This window comes from Giraffa tippelskirchi, chromosome 3 (genome assembly GCF_054371585.1).
Source record: "Giraffa tippelskirchi isolate mGirTip1 chromosome 3, T2T-mGirTip1v1.2.pri, whole genome shotgun sequence".
Lineage (NCBI taxonomy): Eukaryota > Metazoa > Chordata > Mammalia > Artiodactyla > Giraffidae > Giraffa > Giraffa tippelskirchi.
In genome coordinates, this window is record NC_137277.1 from 109,188,211 (window position 1) to 109,201,821 (window position 13,611).

Here is a 13,611-nt window from a genome sequence, read left to right on the forward strand (position 1 = left end):
TAGAAGAGTTAGAAAGGCCTGTGAAACATACATTGACATTTTGATCCCTGGCACAAAGTTTAGTATCAGTGGACATGAATTTAAGCAAACTCTGGGAGATAGTGAAGTACAGGGAAACCTGGCATGTAGTAGTTCATGGGGTGGCAAAGAGTCAGACAAGACTTAGTACCTGAACAACAACAACATGGAGTCTAGTACTTTTTATAGTACCAATTTTATCTTGCTAACCTAGTTTTGTTCATTTTGAAGAAATATAATTTTAAACACATTAATTCTGATGTTCTACAGGAATGTAGCCCTACCCTAGAAAATACTTTCCTTGTTTAGAATGGATAATTACCAAAAATATATTCTTGATTACACTTGAGTTGCCTGTAAAAGTCAGAACCATAGAAATCAATTAGCTAAATATTCTGTTTTCATGAAAAGTGAAGTGAGTGAGTAAAGTCGCTCAGTCGTGTCCAACTCTTTGCAACCCCATGGACTGTAGCCTACCAGGCTCCTCCATCCATGGGAGGAATCCAGGCAAGAATACTGGAGTGGCCTAGAGGAAAACATAGGCAAAACACTCTCTGACATGAATCACAGCAGGATCCTCTATGACCCACCTCCCAGAATATTGGAAATGAAAGCAAAAATAAACAAATGAGACCTAACTAAAATTAAAAGCTTCTGCACAACAAAGAAAACTATAAGCAAGGTGAAAAGACAGCTTTCAGAATGGGAGAAAATAATAGCAAACAAAGCAGTGGACAAAGAATTAATCTAAAAAATATACAAGCAACTCCTGCAGCTCAATTCCAGAAAAATTAACAAATGCAATCAAAAAACGGGCCAAAGAACTAAACAGACATTTCTCCAAAGAAGACATACAGATGGCTAACAAACATATGAAAAGATGCTCAACATCACTCATTATCAGAGAAATTCAAATCAAAACCATAATGAGGTACCATCTCATGCCAGTCAGAATGGCTGCTATCAAAAAGTCTACAAACAATAAATGCTGGAGAGGGTGTGGAGAAAAGGGAACCCTCTTACACTGTTGGTGGGAATGCAAACTAGTACAACCACTATGGAGAACAGTGTGGAAATTCCTTAAAAAACTGGAAATAGAACTCCCATACGCCCCAGCAATCCCATTGCTGGGCATACACACAGAGGAAACCAGAATTGAAAGAGACACATGTACCCCAATATTCATTGAAGCACTGTTTACAATAGCCAGGACATGGAAGCAACCTAGATGTCCATCAGCAGACGAATGGATAAGAAAAGCTGTGGTACATATACACAATGAAATATTACTCAGCCATTAAAAAGAATGCATTTGAATCAGTTCTAATGAGGTGGATGAAACTGGAGCCTATTATACAGAGTGAAGTAAGTCAGAAAGAAAAACACCAATACAGTATATTAATGCATATATATGGAATTTAAAAAGATGGTAATGATGACACTATATGTGAGACAGCAAAAGAGACACAGATGTATAGAACAGTCTTTTGGACTCTGCAGGAGAAGGAGAGGATGGGATGATTTGAGAGAATAGCATTGAAACATGTATATTATCATACGTGAAATAGATCGCCAGGCCAGGTTCAATGCATGAGACAAGGTGTTCAGGGCTGGTGCAATGGGATGACCCTGAGGGATGGGATGGGGAGGGAGGTGGGAAGGGGGTTCAGGATGGGGAACACATGTACACCCATGCTGATTTATGTCAATGGCAAAAACCACTACAATATTGTAAAGTAAATTAGCCTCCAATTAAAATAAATGAACAAATAAAAAAAAAAAGAATATTGGAGTGGGTTGCCATTTCCTTCTCCAGAAAATCTTCCTGACCCAGGGATTGAACCTGGGTCTCCCACACTGTAGGCAGATGCATTACCCTCTGAGCAACCAGGGAAGTCCCAATGAAAAGGTCAATATTATTCAACCTTTATCACTTAAACTGACCAATCAGTGCTTTACATCAACCTAGTTAAGCTTAGCAGAGGCCTTTTAAAAGAAACTGCCATCTAATAGAGAATTGGGATTATTCAGAAAAAATGCTTTGTTGAAATGATTTTGATTCTGATTTCCTCTGATTGTGTATATAAGCCTGAGACAAGCAGTTAGGGAAACAGACTTTGGATGCCACAGTGCCATACCTTTAGCATGTGGTTTTGAGTATATGGATTCCAAAGTAAATCAAAAATTTTTTGATTAGGAACATCACTGTTCCTTTTGTTCATTAGTGGATACCCCTGATTCATTGCAGGTACACACTAAAAACATGTGGGACACTTCTAAATGTATAGAGACTCAGTCTCTCCCTTAAATAGTCAGATTTTAATTGGTATCACATGGGGCTACACCCTAGCTAATTTTCAAAAGCATTAAGGCAGGATATTCTACTGGTTAAGACACAATCTCACTGCAACTGTCTGATTTAATTTCTACAGATAACTAATAAGACATTAACTTAAAAAATACTGCCTACAGATGTTTATGAAAATTAGTAAGATACTTGCTAATCTGACTACTCAATATTTAAAATGACTTCAAAACTTCCATCACACACACAAATATACACAAACCTATAATATCTTAGATTACATGGATCCAAGCACAGCGTAAATGGTAGTTACAGTGAATTTAAATTATAATGCACTTAAAGACCAAAGGTATTACTTTAAAATGTAGATTCTCAGGTGTCCTGACCAGAGATTTTCATTCAGAAGAACTAGGCTAAGGCCAAGGAGTTTCTATTTTTATAGATGTCTCTGGTGATTATAATATAAAAGGTCTCCAATCCCTGTAAAACAGTTCTCTAAGTCTTTATGAACAGTGACTACTACCAGAACTTCAATATTAACATTTATAAAAATATCTCTTAAATTTGTTCTGAGTTATATTTCTAATCTTAAAAGATAATCTCAAAATCCACTGGTAAAAAATAACTTTAAACTTAGAGGAAATAGGACTTAAGCAATACATCAACACAGCTAAATCTGAGATAATGTTTATGGATCATATATTTTGGTAAGCCTTACTAGCCTTCTAAGTAAATTGTACTGGTAATCAATACAGTATAATGATTTTATTGTATATGTGTATATATATATAATATACATTGTGGCCAAAAAAGAGAGAAAACTAGGTTATATTCTATAATGAAAATTTAACTTAAAACCTCATATATAACTAGAAACATGTCTTCAAAGTCTCAAAATTAAAATTTTTTGTCCCTAAATTAGTGGGGTGGGGGGAAGCTCCTCTAATATCATCATTTACTCTGTTTAAATACAAAGCCAAAATATTAAAAAGAAAGTCTTAATAATTCATTTTCCTCAAGAACTACACATACGCAACTTACTAAAAATAACATAAAATAGAGTGTTAACATTTTAGTTTTGAAAATTCTTATAAACAGGCCCAGAAGTACTCCACAATAAAAATAATATATTCAATATCATATACTCTTTAGATTCTTTCTGAAAATGAAAAGTCTAATAAACAGAGGTAAACATCAGAGTCTCTGCTATACCCAGTAAGGAAGATGATACACAACTACTAAACCTTGAAAGAAAACTATACATAGTTTCTCTTATATGCCTAAAATGGAAGTCCTTCTAATATTTTTTCTATATGCACATGCCGCTGAAGACTTCAGGTTTTTCTAGTAAGTTAACATCAATCTTCAGTTTGTGACCAAAGTTGATTTCCCCCCCAGGCTTAGTGCTGCTTAGTAGCAACAGTCATGGACTTCTCAAATGTCTTCACAAACAGGGAGCTAGTCCATCTCTCAAATCTGTAGCAGAGGCTGTATGTCTACCTATGTGATTTACAGCTATGAAATGAAGCACCAATGTCTTTTGGCAAGACTCTTGATCTTCTATTATCTGACCTCAGCTGCCTTTTGCTGTTTATCTCTCATCTCCTGGTCAACCAAAAATTAGCTCAGATACTGCTCCCTCCTTAAAGGAAATTTCCATCAACTTGATACTAAAGTTATCTTTCTATTACTGATTTCCTACGCTCATTATTGCAAATTACTTAGCTAATTAATCAGGTACTAACTTACAGTCCCTTATTTCCACCTTTTTTTTTTTTAATTACTTAAGACTTGGCATATTTGTTAGTGTTTCTAGTAATTAAGTATAGTGTTTTACAGTGATTAGGTGAGGCACCCAGCTTTTCTCTTGAGTACACTTTATGATGATGAAGGATCTAAAACTTGTAATCTCCCTGTGCTGTATGAACTTTCTCATCTGTTCTGAGGACTACTGCATCTAACTCTCTTAATGTCTAAGCCAGGTAATTTTGCTTGAGAGTGACATTGTAATTACTACTGGTATTAATAAAAACTAAATTAAAAAGAATGAACAATTTTCAGTAAATTAGAATCTATTTAAACATATTTAACACAGAAGTCACTGGGAACACGGTTTAGTGTTTCCTTAGGAACACTATTTTAAGAAGAACCAATAACTCTGTAAATCACAAAATGCTATATATCACAAAAGAATTCAGCCTATACATATTACTCTTAAATGATTAAAAATACAGACTTCTAGATAATGGACACAGGTATCTCTAATATTGGTTATGTAAGTTGCTAAAACTTATTCCTTGTTTTTAAGTAGAGTAGTAAGAACAAATATTTATATATTTCTAAATTCTAATTACCATTAATTAATTTAGTCCTCACAACAATCAAAAGAAATGTTACTATCACCTACATTTCATAAGCAAGTAAGTTGAGGAACAGAGAGAATAACTTGCCCAAGGCTTCACAGCTAACATTAATAACTGGCAGAGCTGGGTTTCAAAACTCATGCAGTCTACAATTAACTACAGCATTTCTTGAAGGTCTCATACTTAAAACTAAAATCTTCAGTAGTTTTGGAAGCCTTACCTAATACATCCTCATATCATTTCTGCCTCACACTTTCCACTCTTGCAGTTTATCAGGTTTCACACTGACTTCGGACCCTTCCTCACAACAAGATTACCTCTAAGTTCTCTTTTTGATCTATATGCTTTCTAGTATTTCTGTACTATTTACATAATAAAGCCTCTGTGATATTAGGGTTTATCCTAAAAACTTCAGTCTTGCTTCTGAATAATGTTCTATAAGCCTAATCACATTAAAATCCATGAAATATGGTTCAATACTGGGATACAAAATTTATGGCTTTAACTCAATTTTTTCTACAAAAAAATTCGCCTTCTTAAAGTATTACTGCACTCTCAAGTTTAAAATATGGCAGATTTTACAGGAAGAAAATAGACTGTCTAAAACTTCCCTGAGCTATGGAATTATGTTCAATCTAAACTTTTACCAGTGATTGCTTTCATACCATTAGCAGTATGCAATTTCATAGCCCTCAACATCCCATTTATTCTGATCTGATAGTGACTTAGTAATTTTTTTAATTCACAAGTTTCATATATGGTTGAGTAGAAACAAATTACAGCAAGAAATTATAGAATAAAATAAAACCTCATAAAATCTCAACAGAAAAGATTCAAAGTATTTTTATTTATTCAAAGAATTAAAAATATTTTTAGCCTATGTTTGCTTCTCTAAAGTTTCCAATTTCTTCTGTACAACAAGAACTCTAATCATGCAATTCATGGACCATTTGTTTTCTCAACTGTTTTTATAAAAGTAATAATCTTAGCTGGAGCATATTCAAGCTATTCTTAGTAACAGGACCATTATTAGATTTATTCCAGATCACTCTTTTAGTGGATCTGGGATAACTTTTCTTTATTTCTTTTTTGTAGTTATTCTATGTTTCTGTGGTAAACAGCCTAAGAGTCCCTTATTGAGTATGGCCAAGTCACTTTCAAAAACAAAGAACCATAGGTTATTCTAAATTTTGTCCACCAAACTAAGCCTTGTCTTTAGCCCTCCTGCAACTTGTCTAAATGATCTGGCTTCAGTAAGAAACTATATTTAAAGTCCAAAGCAACTGAAGTTCTATGAAAGTTGATAATAACCAGGCAATTCAAGGTATTCACAGTAAATGATACATTTTCATTAGATAAAAAAAAAGCCACCTTCTCCTTCCCTTTCTCCCTGCTACTGCTGCTGCTGCTGCTAAGTAACTCAGTCGTGTCCAACTCTGTGCAACCCCATAGACAGCAGCCCACCAGGCTCCCCCGTCCCTGGGATTCTCCAGGCAAGAACACTGGAGTGGGTTGCCATTTCCTTCTCCAGTGCATGAAAGTGAAAAGTGAAAGTGAAGTTGCTCCCTGCTACTAGCATTCTCTAAAAACATCCATATAGTTCAGGCAGGGTATCTCTTCAGCTAAAATACATCATCAGTTTGGTTCTGATAGACCTCCTTAATTACATCTGTTATTTGGGGAATACTAGTGAGTGATGTTTTGGCTACACTAATATGCAAACACTGACCTTTCTGGAGAGAAACAATTAGGTACAACATTTTGCCAAATATGGTACCAAGAATACACATATTTATATTCTGGCAATAATAAATTCAACTGTAGTTTTATCTTATTGGACTTCTTGATAGGCAATTAATGAGCAAATAGAAGTGGGACCAGTAAATGGGTTGGCAGTTCATTTATCACTTTAATTCTACATAGTCTCACCCAACCTCAAAAATAAGGTTCTTGAAAACTACTATGAATGATAACTCAAGGTTGAGAAAGATGAGTATGTTGTGGGGGGGGGGGACTATTGGGAGAATAAAATCATGTGAATATGAAGGTCTGTGTCAATAAGCTCACATCCAGTAAAACAAATTTTAAAAAGGGATCATTTCATTTATCCTTCCATGTATTAGAACTTTTCAAGGACTTCCTCAGTGGCAGTGTTACAGAAAAATACTATAAAGCTATGTTGTATAGCTTTATTATATTTTATAAAGCTATTTTACTTTTGGAAACAATACACTATAGACCTTGCTCTCTGCTTCCCTCCAAATGTTGACTGTTAGAAGTTTATGACTAGGATGGTGTTGATGTTATCTTCTTATCTTTTCAGGTTCTGTCTCTTGCCTCCCAAGTCCTGACTCAGTAGTCTCTCAACACATTTTTAGCAGTCTGACTCCACTTCATCTTTTTTTGTGATTCCCTGAAGAAGTCATTACTATTGACATTACATCCATTTTCTAAAACATCATATTTGTTTTCTCTCATTCTCATCACCAATAGGAGCTGCCTATGTTTCCAGAACACCAGAAATGATCTGTTTTTCAATGCTGGAGAGTTCTATAGAGGAGGGGAAAGAAGGGAAGAAAAACAAGAGTAATAGCTACTAGTGATTTCATTGCTCAGGATTATGCTAAAAGGGTAGATGGAATTGCTGGACAAGAGAGAGGGATATCAAAGAAGGAAATTTCAACATCAGAGGGTATGCTTCAATCCTTCTAAAGGCCTCTTCCAACTCCATGATTCTTTGAATTTATGATGAGGAATTACAAGCAATTTCATTAGCAAATAAGAAAAGAATTTTTTTTTTGAAAAAAGCATTCAGAAGTCAAACACAAAATTTGCACTGCCTCTTTTTAGAGAAAGAAACAGAAATTCATGAACATTTAACAGAATATCATTAATTTTTAGAATTCCAAAGCAACATAGCAAGATATAGGCATGAGTCATATCCAGTCAGCAATTTATTACCTAACATATGTATCTAACAAACAAAATACTATAAACTGATGGTGAGCCAACATGAAGAATAAAACAAAAACCTGGGGAGTGATGCTGAAATTCATGCCACCAAATGAAAGAGTTGGAATTTCGCCCAACAGAAAAAGATGTTCTGCTGCTGCTGAAACAGAAAATGGCTCCATGGTCGTGTGTGTGTGTGTGTGTGTGTGTGTGTGTGTGTGTGTCTGTGTGTGTGTGTGTGTGTGTGTGTGTGTGTGCATGGTCGTGTGTGTGTGTGTGTGTGTGTGTGTCTGTGTGTGTGTGTGTGTGTGCGTGTGTGTGCATGGTCGTGTGTGTGTGTGTGTGTGTGTGTGTGTGTGTGTGTGTGTGTGTGAGAGAGAGAGAGAGAGAGACAGAGAGAAAGAGAGAGAGAGAAAGACCACTGTTTTTGTGCACAAATATTACGAGGCCTTAAGTAAGTTTCATATATCTTCAAGTATTTTAACAATGCTGTAACAACATTTTGAGGTATCTGCCACAAAAGACAATGACATTTCAAAGAAAAACAGTCTTATGAAGATAGATTCCATGAAGCTATAGTAAACCCATTTAATGTCTAAAAAGAAATCCGGATTCAGAACTATGAACCATAATGTTTTATTTACATGGTGGTAACAAAGATTATAATAAGTCTAAAGTAATAGCTCCACTATATTTAATTGAATAAATTACTAGGTGTTATAGGAAGTTTAGCTGAAAATACTGAATCAAAACTCAGAAAAAGTCTTTTTGGAATATATTCTCTATATAAAAACAAAATTGTTATGTAAGTTAAAAAATTAATATGATATGCTAGACTGATTAATTAGTACTTCTTAATTAAGACTAATTTGAGAGAAAACTAATTAGAAGGAATATATGTTTAAATCAACTTGTAGAAAAATTTTAAATAAATACAATTTTAAAGTATGTGCATATAGACTAAAAACTGCGCTCTTGTAGATATTTTTAAAATAAGATGCTTCATATTACAGCTATAGATTTTTAAAACTGGCATACAAACTGCTGATAGGGAAACATCAAAATTATGCTATAAGCCTTTTAAAATGTCCTTTAATATGTATGACATTGATAATGTAAAGAAAGCATGATCTTGGACTTCCCTGGTGGTGCCGTGGATAACAATCAGCCTGCCAATGCAGAGGACACAGGTTTGATCCCTGGTCTGGGAAAATTCCACATACCACGGAGTAACTAAGCCTGTGTGCCACAACTACTGAGCCCTAGCACCTAGAGCTTGTGCTCTGCAACAGGAGAAGCCACCACAATGAGAAGCCTGAGCATCACAACTAGAGTCGCCTCACTCACCAGAACCAGAGAAAGCTCACACAAAGCAACTAAGACTCAGTGCAGCCAAATAAATTAATTAATTAAAAAATTTTAATGTGTTATATAAAGCCAAAGTGACTTTTCAAATTATAAATGGAACAACCCTCCAAAATGATGACTCATTACTCCTCTCTAATGGAAATAAATAATCAAGGTAATATCATAAGAAAAGAGACTTTAGCCTATATAATTGAAAAAAAGCAACAAGTGGTTGCATCTTAGGAAAATATTAAAAAGTTATAAAAGGAACAGGGAAAAAAAAAACAAAATGAAAATTACCTGCATAACCAAATCAAATTCTACCACAATTTCCAATAGAAAAAAAAGATAGTGGGGAGAGGTGATAGAGCCCTGTGCAAGGAGGTAATGTTCCTATTTATCAACCCATTTAAAGAATAAAATAACAAGCAGAAAAATGCAAATAAATGCACACAAGAATAGGAATATTGTCCTTAGTGATGTCTGAAAACAAAAAAAACGTTCATGTGACTAAAGTATCAAAGCTACCAGTGCTGGGGGAAACTCTAGGCTCTGACTTTCTGCAGATTTTCGGTGCAGGCACTCATAACAGCAGAAGAAACCATATTATGTGAGAAATTCTATGAGCCAGTAGTAATACCTAATTTTATGATGTCTAGAATCAGCTATCTTTTACCAAAGAATGATGTTTCAAATCCCACTAAGAACAGCTTAATATTATGCCAACCTGTCAAATAATGAGGGACTTCATCAGGGAAAAGAAAACACTGACAAACGAATAAATTCTTTATAAATAGAAAAAGATGTCTGGATTATACAAATTACCTCTAGGTTACTGTAAACAAAGATGGGTTCGTTACTGACATGGTGAAAGATAACTGAAAAATAAAACAGTGAAATCTAAATATATATAAGCAAATACAACCAAAAAGAGCTTCTGAGTCACTCTTGTTTATTAGCGATTTTTCAGATTTAGAGGATTGTCCTGTCAAGGTTATGTGGGATGTGTAAAAATTAACAGGATCATTTTAGATCTTTCAAAGATGACAAGTCAAATGCTAAACATATAAAATGTAAAGTATTTCCAGAAATTTGTTTCACCTTCCCTGCGTTTATAATGAACTGAATGACTATGCAGAAAAATATCTGAATTTTTAAGCCAAGACACTATAGGCCATCTAGGGGCATCCCTGGTGGTTCAGAAGGTAAAGATTCTGCCTGCAATGCAGGAGACCAGGTTCGATCCCTGGGTCAGGAAGATCCCCTAGAGAAGGGAATGGTAACCCCCTCCATTACTCTTGCCTGCCAAATCTCATGGACAGAGGAGCCTGGTGGGCTACAGTCCATGAGGGTCACAAAGAGTCAAACATGACTGAGCAACCAACATTTTCACTTTTCACTTTCACAGACCATTTTGCTCTGAGTGATGCAAGTCTTAATATTACCTCTCACATACAGCTTTAAATGCTACTTAAAATTAGTCGAATATTAAATGTTCCCAATGTTGCCAACATTTATAATGCTGTGATTTTCTGATCATTCCTTATCATGAGAACATAACTGTAGATACCATGGTAGATACAGAAATAATAAAATGCACCCTATATAAACATATAGTAAGTAGATTTTAAACTAGGTACAGTAAACTGCAAATCGGTATGTGGAAGTAAAACTTAGTATGGTGGGTTCACGCTCAGTAAAAACTGAACGTAAAACATTTAATGTATCTACTGATTGGCTGGTTGCAAAGAGCAAATGAAGCAAAAAATAAAATAAAATATTCAGTTCTTTCACATAAAAATAATAAACACAAATGACCTCAAGGGAGTGAATCAGTTGGCAACAGAGGCCCCTCTATTGGACTGAACAAGGTGAAATTGTCTTTTTTACTGTTTAAAAAAGGCTGAATACTGGTAATTACATACGTTTCAAAGGAAAAGCATTAGCTAACAGTTAATTCATTTAATTTCATGAAATACTGAAACAAACCAAGAAACAATGTATTCATCTACTGAAATCTGCATTTTAAGTAAGTTTCCTATCACACAAAAAAACAAGAATAAATATTCTCGGTGATTTCTGTTGCTCCCAGATTATAAAATTAAGAGATCAGGTTTCTAACAAATTTGAAGATATACTACATAGATTAACAGGTAAAAATCATCATTGCTTTATTCTTATCGGATGTGAATAAAGAACATATAGCAAGAAGGTTGCTTAGGAGAGCAAATTCACATTTGGAAAAGAAAACCAACAAAGTCTTTACAATAACATAATGAATATTTTTTGGCCAAAAAACCATAAATTGCAAGCTTCTTCTAAACTATTGCAAGTTCATAATTTTAAAAAAAATTGATGACTATAAATAAAGGCAATGTATGTTAAGTGGAGACCAATAAATCAATATAATTGAAAATCATACAATGAATGTTTAGCAGAAATCTCAAGGATGGAATTCTCAATTAGGCCTGATTCTATAAATGTGTCTTAAAAATATTAAAAATTAATACAGTACTCAAATCTTAACATACCTATCCTGTTATTAGATGCATCAAAAGTACCTATTTTGAAACATCTAATATTTGATTAGAATGAACACTGTGGCTGTACTAGCTAAACATGAAAAGACCTCCATAATTGTTGAAAAGTGGCCACTGCTCTAACCTCCCCATATGTTCCCTTCTTTAGGGACCTCTCCCCCACCAAGAGTTCTCCAAGTTCTAATCCTTAAGGAGATAATACCTGGCAGAGCATAAGGCCTCTAAGACTCTTCCATCTACTTTGGTTGGTCGGTACCTGGGTCATGCCAGTCCTTACATAGTTTGAATCTCTCCTCTGTTAGTAATACAGGGAGAGTAGCACAAGCTTTAACCCTGGAGTCAGAGAGACTATATTACAGAAGCTCTGAACCATTCTGAAATTTCAACTTCTTTTGAAACAAAGTGATTACTAGCTACCTGGTACCGCTGTGGATTATGTGAAATGACATAAAGTGTTTATTATTAGCACATGGTAGGCATACCATTTACTTTCTCCTCACCTTAGCAGAAACATAGTAAATATCACATGGAAAAATAAGCAAAACCTGCAGTCCTCCTTTGTCACAAATGGGTCACATTTTTTTTTAATTAATTTATTTTTTAACTTTACAATATTGTATTGGTTTTGCCATACATTGATATGAATCCACCATGAGTGTACATGTGTTCCCCTTCCAGAATCCCCCTCCCACCTCCCTCCCCATCCCATCCCTCTGGGTCATCCCAGTGCATCAGCCCTGATCACCCTGTATCATGCATTGAACCTGGACTGGTGATTTAAATATTCATTTTTGAAATGAGTAGAATTAGAGTGCATTTTCCCCATAGTTGGGCTTCCCTGGTGGCTCAGATGGTAAAGAGATTGCCTGCAATGTGGGAGACCTGGGTTCGATCCCTGGGTTGGGAAGATCCCCTGGAGAAGAAAATGGCAATGAACTCCAGTATTCTTGCCTGGAGAATTCCATGGAAGGAGGGGACTGGTGGGCTATGGTCCATGTGGTTGCAAAGAGTTGGACACAACTGAGCGACCAACACTTTCCCCATAGAATTCATTATATGAAAGTAGTTATGTATCTCAACATTATAAATTTCAATTTTATCCATAATTCACTGTTATCATACACAAAAAATGTATTGGGAATAAATATATGGTGAGCAATAGTCTAAGAATTTTATATTTAAGCTATTTAATCCTCATAAACTCTTATGGAGTAGCATGTTCTTATGATGCCCACTTAACAATCCAGGAAATCAAGGCAAGGTAAAGTAACATGTGCTTGCTGACATTAGCAAGTTAAGTGGCAGATTCAGCAATGGACCAAGGGCCTATGCTTCTAATCACTATATTGCATTGTCTTTGCGGTTATTTTAATCATAAAACCTATACATACTTAAAAAATCAAAACACTGAGATAAATGCACAGTAGTTTCTGAACTGATCAAACTGAGCAAATAAAGTGTTACACTAAATTTATCTTGCATGCTGATGGCTAGGTAAAAAGCATGCTATAACATATTAGATTTGGGGAGATATAAAGTGGATAGTCTGTTATCAAAGGTTTTAAATGCTGCTATCATCGGCTCTTCATCACAGTTAAAGTTCTTGCGTTATCTTTCCTTTTTTTATTACATATCATAGGCTTTTACAAAATGTTATTTAAAGGGTGAGAAATGCAGCAGTAAGTCTATAGTCCCTGAAATGGGCTTGTTTTCATTCTCTTCTTTCAGAGTGTCTTTTTAAACATAGTCTGCAAATAGTTTGCAACTGGTTTTGGGGGCTCCCCAGCTCGGATTATCAACAGTGACCAGGCTCTTGCTGGGCACTGCCTGATTCTCATCTTCTTCAAACTAGACCTAGTGCTTCTTTTACTCTTGAGACTCCTCTGAATGATCTGTGTCCATTTCTGGTTTTAAAAGATTGCTTTTTAAATTCACGTTTTCATGTGCTAAATGATTTATATCTAACTCTTAGTATTTTTAGATTGCTCTTAACATTTCACTCTGAGCATTTAATTACATTTTACTTCTAGTATCAAGGTAGCTGTTAAATATTTTATTCATTTATTTGGTATATTATATTCTCTGA

General features: G+C 34.9%; 1 protein-coding gene and 1 long non-coding RNA gene across 5 annotated transcripts in view; one reads left to right on the forward strand and one right to left on the reverse strand.

Annotated features, from left to right (window-relative positions):
* The window catches only part of MBD5 (methyl-CpG binding domain protein 5), a 454,579-nt gene that overhangs the window by 287,926 nt on the left and 153,042 nt on the right, over positions 1-13,611 (reverse strand). The window lies entirely within an intron of this gene.
* On the forward strand, positions 5,759-10,421 carry LOC145540788 (uncharacterized). Its single transcript, XR_014078552.1, has 2 exons — positions 5,759-7,942; positions 8,018-10,421. It is a non-coding gene; the product is annotated as an uncharacterized LOC145540788 (long non-coding RNA).